Source organism: Akebia trifoliata, chromosome 3 (genome assembly GCF_017979445.1).
Source record: "Akebia trifoliata isolate Shusen 1 chromosome 3, ASM1797944v1, whole genome shotgun sequence".
In the NCBI taxonomy this organism is placed as follows: domain Eukaryota; kingdom Viridiplantae; phylum Streptophyta; class Magnoliopsida; order Ranunculales; family Lardizabalaceae; genus Akebia; species Akebia trifoliata.
The window spans coordinates 1,458,138-1,468,814 of NC_141377.1; the positions used below are offsets into that span (position 1 = coordinate 1,458,138).

At 33.7% G+C, this 10,677-nt stretch overlaps 1 long non-coding RNA gene across 1 annotated transcript; it reads left to right on the forward strand.

The window, feature by feature from the left end:
* Positions 1–352: 352 nt before the first annotated feature.
* On the forward strand, positions 353–1,623 carry LOC147405397 (uncharacterized). Its single transcript, XR_015175943.1, has 2 exons — positions 353–910; positions 1,022–1,623. It is a non-coding gene; the product is annotated as an uncharacterized LOC147405397 (long non-coding RNA).
* The last annotated feature ends 9,054 nt before the right edge of the window (positions 1,624–10,677 follow it).

The window sequence follows — 10,677 nt, forward strand, 5'->3', positions numbered from 1 at the left end:
AAAATGGATTGCAATAAACGAGTGACAACTTGTTGATCATCTCTGTCTCTCTCTCTCTCACTCAAAAAGAAGAAAAGGGATTGCGGCAAAAAAGAAAAAAAAAAAAAAAAAGAATGGTTGACAGACACCCAGATAGGGGCGGGGGCTAGTAAATGCCTCATTTGCCCCAACCCCCTCACATCCCTCCAAGATTTGCCCCCCTCCTTCTGTTTTGATTGCCTCTTGACTTCTCTCATTAACTAATCACTAATTGAAAAAGACTTAAATATCATTTTCTAATTATAGTTTGACCCCACTACAATAAAATCCTGACTCCACCCATCTATAATTGTTTTACAAGATAAAGATTGTGTGGAATAAAGTTCACTTAAAAAACGTGATGAGATGTCAGACATTAAAATTTTCATTCTTTTCTTTTGCTCTCATTGGGAACTCATAGACCATGTAGCATTCAAGAAAATACCCATAACCCGTGAATCAGAAAAATTCTCACATTCATTCATTGCTTGCACATGCACAATCTGCCAAAACAACCCTTCACATGCCTTTGTTTCTAGTGAGAAAAAAGCTTCTCCACCCTCTTTAATTGCATTTGTTCCTTCTCCATCCACTCACGGGTTCATTTACCTGTATACAACACCATACCCATATTCTCTACTATTCTCATACAATAATGCTTCAAAGACACTTCATGAACTAGTACTACTGCCTCTTACAATAGAATCTTCTCTCATGTTTTCTGCCATGGATCCAAGATTAATTCTCCTTATTTTTTCATCCTTCTTCACTCTCTCTCTTTCTTTGAAAACTGAACCAACAGGACCCTCCTCTAAACTCTCTGTAATGGGTATTGTTTATTGTGATATCTGCTCCAACAATAGCTTCTCCAGACACAGCTACTTCTTACAAGGTGATAAACTCACATGACCCAAATCTAGTCTCAAGTTATTATTTTTCTTTTTTTTAAAGACATTTTTGGAAGAAAAGTTACTGAATTTTGATGTCCAAACTATTTGACCAGGTGTGGAAGTTAAGTTAGACTGTGAATTCAAAGCAAACTCACCAACAACTACAGAACAGATATTCTTCTCAGTCAACAGAACTACTGATAAGTTTGGAGTCTATAAGTTGGAAATCCCATCAGTTGATAATGTTAAGTGTGCAGAAGGTCCTCTTGTCGTCGAGTCCCTTTGCAAAGCAAGCTTGAGTAAGAGCTCATCTTCTTCATGCAATGTTCCTGGTTTGAAGATGACATCAAATGAGATGACTATCAAGTCGAGGAAAACTAATGAATGCATTTATGTCTTAAGTGCATTGTATTATAGACCAAACAAAAGGGATGTTACTTTGTGTGGAAATTAGAAACAAGAGTTCTCAAACTCTTCAGATTCCTCTAAAGCCTTACTTTCCATCATTTGGTTTTATCCCTCTATCACTATTTTACTTACTCTCAGAACCAACATCTATGTTCTTTTTTTTTTTTCCTACTTGTATGCTTATTTTGTACCATATGTGTTTGCAGAAGATGGTTTTCATGTAGTTATCAGATATAGTTTTAGTGAAAAAACTTGGTGTATGTTTCACTTAATTTGGTTTTAGTGATAATTCTGTAATCTTTTTCTAGTTCTTTATAAGTTATTAATGAAGAAACCCAAGTAAAAAAAAAGGGTAGGAGATAAATTGCGAAATCCAACGGTTGGTATAAAATATGTATCCCGAGGATAGATTCTGGATCTCTAAGATAAATCCTAACAGTTGGATTTCATATTTCCATGATTTAGGATTGTGTGTGAACATATGAGTTCACTGTCACGAGTCTATGAATCCCAACCCTTTATAAAATACAGAACTGTTAAATTCTAAAGGCATAGTTAATTAAGGAGGATTGCCCACAAAACCACCTCTCGCTTTCATAAAGATAAAGATAAGACCCGAAAAAAAAAAAAAGAAATCAAAAACCAAAGAATGGATATCAATGGTCTCAATCTACAAGAAGACCTTGGCTGCTGCGATTGCCCATTAGATATCTCCAGGTGTGTAAAGCTCGTAAAATCAGCCTCAAAATGTGAGTGCAAACTACAAAGTGCATATGTTCATCCAGTGTTCTCCTAAAAGACATTGTCAAACTTCCTAGAATCACTCTATGAATCCTTGATTGGACCAATTGAGAAGAACCCATACTTCCATGGTGGCAATCATACAATTTAATGATTCTTATTGCGGCAAGTGAAGTCACAAAGCCAGGAGGAGCACACTCATACAGGCTTCTATAACTTTCTTTTTTATCGATGGAAGGAGTGTTCCAATCATCAACTGAGGCCCGGACATCTCCACCACCTCCTCCTCAGTGTCATCCTCATCTTGTCTCAGTATAGCCCTAGGAGGATCAAATCTCAAACCATGGCAGTTGTTACTCTTGAAGAGCCCACACCATCTTAGCACGCGCCCTGCACCAAGAAGTACTCACCCTGATGGCCCCATTCCTCAGCCCCTACCAATATTAGAATAAGGCTGAAATAGGCCACCCCACCATCAAATCAACAAGTTAACAAACCCCCAAGGACTCAACTGCATCATCTGATCTGTTCCTCATCATCTAAGAAATGAAAATGCACATCGACATCACCATAAAAAAGCATGAAAAATTGACTTAGAAATCACCAAACCAAATGAAAACAGCCTATGGGGGTATAATTGCCTTTGATGACATGGACAAGTAAGATGCCTCCACGTGGCCACTAATGCAAGACAAGGTTGAGTTGGAAGGGACATGTGTCTGTCCTTGAAATAACTAGGATCATAAGGTGGATGAGAAGTTCAGCCAACATTCATTCATCATTTTAGTTGACTCCTTGAGGGGATTTAGTCCAAGTGACACGTGTAAGAATCCGAAGCACTTGGCTTAAGTTAGAATAAAGATTAGTTCATTGAGGAAAGATTACAGAATTATTTAAAGAATAAAGACGAAACAGTAAGTAGGCGTTTTGATAGGACTCCTTGGCTACTTCTGACTCTTCCGAGGAGTTAGAAGTCGTTTGGATGCGTTTGGATGAACAACTCCTTCGATACTCCACGCAAGAGCAAGAAATTACTCTTTGTGAAGAAGTCGAGAAAACCTATTCCTCAAAACTCATTTTGCGGGGAGTCAAAATCTAACGATTTGTTTTACCAAAATACCCTTAACTTTATTAATTTTCTATGAAAACATTCCTAATTCATTTGCCCTTAAATCAAACGAAAGAAACCTTTATTAATATTTTAAAAAAAATTTAAAATTTTTGAGTATAATGGACTTAAACACATTATATAAATATTTAATATTTAAAATATTATATTATATTATATTAATATTTATAGTTAAACACATTATATTAATATATAATATTTAAAATATTATATTATATTATATTAATATTTATTATATTATATTATATTAATATTTATAGTTAAAATGTTAAAAACAATATAGTTTGAAGGCATATTATGACACTAAAAGACAGTCTGTCAATTTTTTTTTTAAATTTTGAGTATAATGGATTTAAACACATTATATTAATATTTAATATTTAAAATATTATATTATATTATATTAATATTTATTATATTATATTATATTAATATTTATAGTTAAAATGTCAAAAACAGTATAGTTTGAAGGCATATTATGATACTAAAAGACAGTCTGTCAAATTTTTTTTTAAATTTTGAGTATAATGGATTGAAGCATATTATGTTAATATTTATTATATTATATTATATTATATTAATATTTATAGTTAAAATGTCAAAAACAGTATAGTTTGAAGGCATATTATGACACTAAAAGACAAAAAACAGTAACTGGTATAATATAAAGGTATTCTAATCTTTTTTCTAGAAGTCATGAGAAGTCAGTATGATTCCAAACAGACTTCCAGCACAAAAGTACTTCTGCCAGTACTTCACAGAGTTGATTGCCAAACACCTTTTCTACACAGAATTACTTTTCCAGCTCCTCCACAGAATACTTCAACTCCTGTTCTTCGGAACAATAGTTCTGCTCCTGGTATCCAAGCAGGCCCTAAGTTTCCTAGGATCTACAAGATCCTAATTCGAATGCAACTTTTAAACTAAACCAGAAACATTGACCGAAACCATTCAAAGAAACCCAAAACCTCCACAGCTCAATCAAACGATATATACACACCTTAAAACTCAATAACCTCAGAACATCTAGACTCCACACAAAGAGAACAAACACCATTAAGGAATCAACCTTCAAAGTAAAACAAACATTGTCAAAATAAATATAGACGAAATACGAAACAAAATAGAGATAGGCACCAATTAAACAAAAAAATACAAATAAAATTAAAAACTTACACTATATCCTATCCAAACGAGTCCAAAATTCAAACACTTGTCGCGTAAAGCAAACCATCCCCAATGCCATCAAGCCCGCAAAGCTAGGCCAGAATTCACCAACCCAAGCTGGATCTTTTAAAATCGCGTTGAGCTTGGGTTAGCTTGAATTAGGTTATTTTGGCGGGTTGGGGCATTGAATATCCTTAATTTTATTTTAATCAATAAATTAAAGTTTTAGATTTTACAAATAAACCTTTATCTTTACTATTATAATGCGAGAAGGCGGAGTAGAAGTTGCTGAATCACCAAATACCCCTATCTCAACATTTAAACTTCATATAATGAGGGTCATTTTAGTTACAAGATAAAAATTTTGAAATCCTTAAGTAAAATCAAATTGGTTAGTTTTTAAAATTATAAGATTACCCTTTTCACCATGCAATCTTTAAAACCACCCTATAATTAATATTTTGAATTGCAAATAAACCCCTTCAGATATGTAGGTTTGCACATGCCACCTTCTGATTTTTATAATGAGATAAGGCCAAGTAGAAGATTATTAGCACCATTTTCTTTTTGAGTCGTGTTGGGGGGAGACTTCGTTTTTTCACCACGTTTCACATGAGCAGAGCCAATATTTTCTTGTAGTGGGGGCAAACCCCCATGGTTATTTTTATGGTTGAAGAACTTGAAGATGAATGATTTTAGAGAGAAATTCAGAGGTTTTTAGTTAGAAATTGAAGAAAATGATATTTAGGTAATTTCCAATTAGTATGTGAGAAAGCCTAGTCAACAGGTAATGTCATCAACAAAAAATTTAACCATACAATTGGATGGAGGTGAGGGTGTTGGGGCAAATAGGGAGAGAGGTGAAGGAGTGCAAACAAATGAGGCATGTAATTAGTAGAAAATATAGGGGTGTCTCAAAGTTCTGTGGGGGCAATTGCCCCCACCAACTCCTTACTAGCTTCGCCCCTGGCGTTTTACACTGTGTTGACGAGGAGGTGCGCACATAACCATAGATGCTTTTCGCTCGTATCTGAAGAAAATACATCAATGGCCACCACATCAATTCATTGTGAAACACCGTGAAAACCAAAGTCCATATAGGATTTTCCTTTTTTTCTTTGTAAAAGTGACCCACTTCCATAATTGCCCTTATTACATTTAAATTTACTCTTATTAGGGTCGTATTTGTCAAAATGAATAAAACTACAAAACACCTCCTATAACAAGGTTAGTTAATTTTTTAAAGTTACAAAATACCATTTTATTGTATCATCTTCAAAATTTCCTTAGACCTTAGTTAATATTTTTTATTACAAAGATGCCTTTGCAATATTTTAAAGATCATATAATACTAGATTATCCACTTGAAATTTTTTAAATTAATTGTATTTAATTAATTTCTAATTTATAAAAAAAATTATTTTACATAAATCCTAATTTTTGTAATGCATTTGTAAATAAACAAGAATTCTAGATTTGCCATCTAGATGCTTAAGATCTCTCTCTCTCTCGACCAATAATTTCCTTCTTGAAACCCTATCTCACTGTCAAGTCCTTCCTCCTTCCCTGATTAATTCTGTCCAACTACTTTCAAGCTTATAAAACTCAAAAAGTTGAAGATGTAGAACTATCTAAGTTAGGGGTATAGTTTAGTTGAGTCTAAATAAGCATATGTTACATATCAAAATTTTGAAGCAGAGAATTATAGCCTCATATCCTTGTCATCAACTAATAAGGATGGATAAAAGAATATATAAAAAATAAAAATAAAAACTATTAAGGCTTTAGGTTAAGAATCAACTAGATTTCCTAGTTGGGATAAAAGAAAAAATATAGATAGGAGGGGGTCGTAACAAGGTCAAGGGGGTATCTCATAAGTTTGAAAACACTAAGGTATCTCAAATATTGATCAAAATATAGAGAGATATCTAAAAAAACCCAAAAAATTGAGGGGTGAGTATGAGAACACATGGGGATTATCTCACATATTCACTATGGGGTATCTAAATCACCCAAAAATTGTGGGGGAGTAGGGAAATAAAGTTTAAAAAAAAAAAAAAAAGGGGGAGGGGGAGGCAAGGTATTAGTGATTAATTGAGGTGAAAATGGGCTCAAAAGGGCATTTGAACCTAGGTCATGGGATCAATTCTTCTCAAGCCTTTATCACTTAGCTGAGTGATACCTTCAAATCATCGAGTTATATCTAAATCATGAAATAATTCTGAAAAAATCATTGAAATAATTCTGGAGGGGCAACTGCCCCTAGCTGTGCCCTTGAAGATCAAGATAGGCTTTTGGGGGGGGAAATTAGAAGAATTTTTTTTTCTTTTCCAGAAAAATGTTTTTTTTTTTGGGGGGGGGGGGGGGGGGGGGGGGGAATTAGAAGAATTTTTTTTTCTTTTCCAGAAAAATAGTGTTTTCTATCAAAGATTGAAGATGATGTAGTGATGATTGAGGACAAATAGATTGAATATAATTTACCATAAAAGTTAAATAGATTTGAGAGAATAATGAAAAGCGTTTGATAAAAATGCAGGTGAGGACATTTTAGCCATTTTATATTAGCTTTGGAGAGTACTAGAAAAGGATTATCATCAAAAACACGAGTTTTGGTCTCAAATTTTTTTCAAGGTTTTATTTCACGTTACACTTACACATGTCTTACTCTTCCCCATAAATAATTAAGATTAAAAAAAAAAAAAAGACAGATTAATTCTTGCCTCCCGATGACAATGTGCTCACTATTTCTTTTTGCGTAAATGTCTTGTATTCTGTTGTGCTACGCAGAATTGCAGGGATCTCTTTTAAGGAGTATGAAAAGAATCTCTTTTAAGGAGTATGAAAAGGACAATCGTGTAATATTTTCTTGAGGGATTTTCTATTTTTGGGGTTTCTATTTTGAGGAGTTCCACTTGTTTTAGTAATTCTCAATTATATAAATAGAGATCTCTAGGACTGTAAAACTTAAGAAAGAAAGTAGTGATTGTTCTTGTTATGTTCCATGAATGTAGGTATGCTACTAACACACCTAGTCCTACCAGCACCACGATCATCATGTTGAGTTTAGTCTCACATCAGATACTCATTGCCTTGTCTCATTCCTTGTAAGTTCCTAGGCCTCTCCACTCATTGCCAATTGATTTTGTGTTGAACCCCCAAATTTGTCAGCCACCACCACGTCACCATTTTCACCACCAATCCCACAATCATCATCACAGCCACCACCACCATCCCCACCACCAGATGATTCCCCTACCTCATATGGAGTAGCATTCCAAGTAAGAGGCTCCAATGCTTGCATTCAATGCTAGATATCTAGAGCTTGCAATTACACCATCCTTGGATACAGACCATGGAACGTTATATCGGGTTGGTAAAATATTAAAATTCATATATCTTATCTTCTCTCAAAATTGAATATGAATGTACTATATAAGAGATTGCAATTAAAAAAAAAAAAATCCTAAATTTCTAGAGGAAAAAAAATGAAAATTGACTCAACTTAATTGGATTTCTAGGAATCTAATCATCAGGCACATAAAATTCGTTTGAAGTGGAACCATCTCTAAGCGTACTAGTCAGGGTAAAACAAACATGATTATTGATTTAATTTTAAAAATACTAAATACTATTTTTGAATATTTATTAAATTGTGTTTATATAATTACTTGACTCTCCCAAGTTACCAAGCTGATTCAAATCAATAGGCTTGTATAGAAATTGATTTTCAAATTTCATAATCTGGTTGATCTACACTGTTTTTAAAAACTAATTGTATACTCTAAAATAATCAAAATCTGGATAATAGGTTTGGATTGGGTTATAGAAAATGGATTTAAACGAAGGAAGGGGATTTAGGTTTGGTTTGGGTAAATTATGTTTAGGTTTGAGTATGCAAAATAATATGAAATGTCGTATGCATGCATGTATGCTTGCAAAAATTGCTCAGACACTTATTATGGACTATGGGCTCATTTAAGGCTTTTAGAAATTAAACTTGAGATTCTTGAAATTTTGAAATTTTGAAATTTTTTGGGTGGGCTCGTGCACATTGGGGTGTTTAGAAGGTATACTAACCCTCTTGCTAGAGCTGCTATTATTTTTATTTTGGTCCTCCAATCTAGTTTTCGTCATATGCCTATAGATGTAATTTCGTCAAACACCCTATGACTTTACATCTACACAACTATCGAAAAAGAGCGTTGATAATTAGACATACTTTTGATGTAGACTGACGTGGAAGAACATAACTTATTTAATATAAAAAAAAAAAAAAAAAAAAAAGAGAGTGAAAGTTTCCCTCTCTTACGCGTTCTCTGCCCACATATTTATTTTTTTAGATTTCAAATTTTAAAAATGATCGTTGGGCCCACATTGATTATTACATTGACAATCCAACAACACAGCCATCTACATTTCATGAAAATATTCATATTAAAAAAAAAATTAAAAACAATTGTTTTTCAAGATTGATCCAAGGTATTTAAAAGGATGGCTACTGAGCACCCAAATCTAAAATAAAATTCAACAGTGAAAAATAACTATTTTTTTCTGTTTTTTTATTTTTACATTCATAAAATTTTATCCTCTACAAGACCATTGCATCGGATCATAATTTTGAATATCACAAGGTAATCATATCTAAAAGTTTCTTTTTTTCACTATGAGCAGGAGAGAGAAACTCTCTTTCTCTCTCTCTCTCTCTCTCGCTCGCTTTAATAAGTTATGTGCATCCATGTCAATGATCAAGCCCAAGGTGGATCATGGAGTTTGTTTGATCATGCAGATTGAGGTGGCGGATGTAGGTAACCCCAAGGGGTTGGCCTAGTGGCAAGGGGAGCCTTGATAAGCTCCTTAGAAAGGGTAGGTCAAGTCTTCGAAACCCCATGAAGCAATGAATTCCTTGGGGTCACCCTCTAGAGTCCGATTTACTATTAACTCAACCAATTGCATGTACGACTTTCTGAGGGGGTGTGCGTGTGATTGTGGGATTAGTCTCACCTGAAGGGTGGGGATACCCATGATAAGCACACAAAAAAAATGGTGGTGGATGTAGGTGGCATCATTTACCACTTAATATTAAGATTGCAACTTGGGTGAGCAAAACCGAACCCGATGGGTTATACCCAACTTTGGTTCATGTCTGGGCATAGTTAGCTTGTATTTTGCCCAGGGTTCGGGTAACAAAAAAATAAAATGCCCAACTCAAATCAGGTTGGGAGTAGGCATAAGTATCAGCTAACCCGATTTACCTGAACCCGGACTTAATATGATTATAATTTAAAAATATTCCTTATCTTCGATTCTTCCACTCATAATTCATATTTCAATATGTATGCTTTTGTTTATCTAAATAATAACCATCTTTGTTATTAATACTTTGTTTTTAGTGCAATTCTTTATTATCATACAATGATTATATTACAATTTTAACAAATTTCTTTTCTTAAAAGTTATGATTATTAATAAAAATTATTATTTTAATTAATTAATTTTCTTCCCTGTCTAAATTAGTTTATAATTTTATGTATATAAACTTTTGAAACACATTTTAAAGAAAAATAATTGTAAATTTTAAGTTCTTTTACACATTACTTATCTTTATATAAACATATTAACCTGACCAACCCAACTTGGGTAGGGTTCTGATTGAGCATTTCATGCCCGAGGTCGGGGTAAGGCAAGGGCTCGGGTTGCCCGCCTGAGTTGCAACCCTACTTAGTACACTCCAAAGGGAACTCAGGAATTGAGGTGCTGGTAAGTGGCATTTACCACTTGCCCCTATATTGTGTACTTAATCTGTAATAAACAATGAACAAATATCTTAGGCTTTGTTTGATGGTTGGGAATCCATTTCTCCAAGGGAATTCAGATTACTTGGGAAATATTATTCGAAAAGAGAGAGAGAGAGAGGTTGGTTCACATGAGTTGGATTTCAGCCAATCCCTAAATTTAAAATCCAAGGGTTAGGATTTATCTTAGGGATTATTCAATATTAATACAACAAATTGCATTCTTTTGCATCATCAAGCACTCATAAAGTGCATTTCAAAAACTTTTTTATGAAGTCATAAGAAGAATGTTGGATATGTACTTTTAATTGGCCTGTTTTGGGGTTAATTCATAATCAAAAGTCATGTCTGTGAAAAAATCGCAATAATAAAGATGACATAATAGTACAAAACACAAGGATTTATGTAGTTCAACGGTGTGTCTATGTCCACGGAACAAAACAAGAACAGTCCCTAGTTTCTCTCTTAAGTTTTACAATCCTAGAAATCTCTATTTATACAACCGAGAGTTATTAAATCAAATAAAACCCTC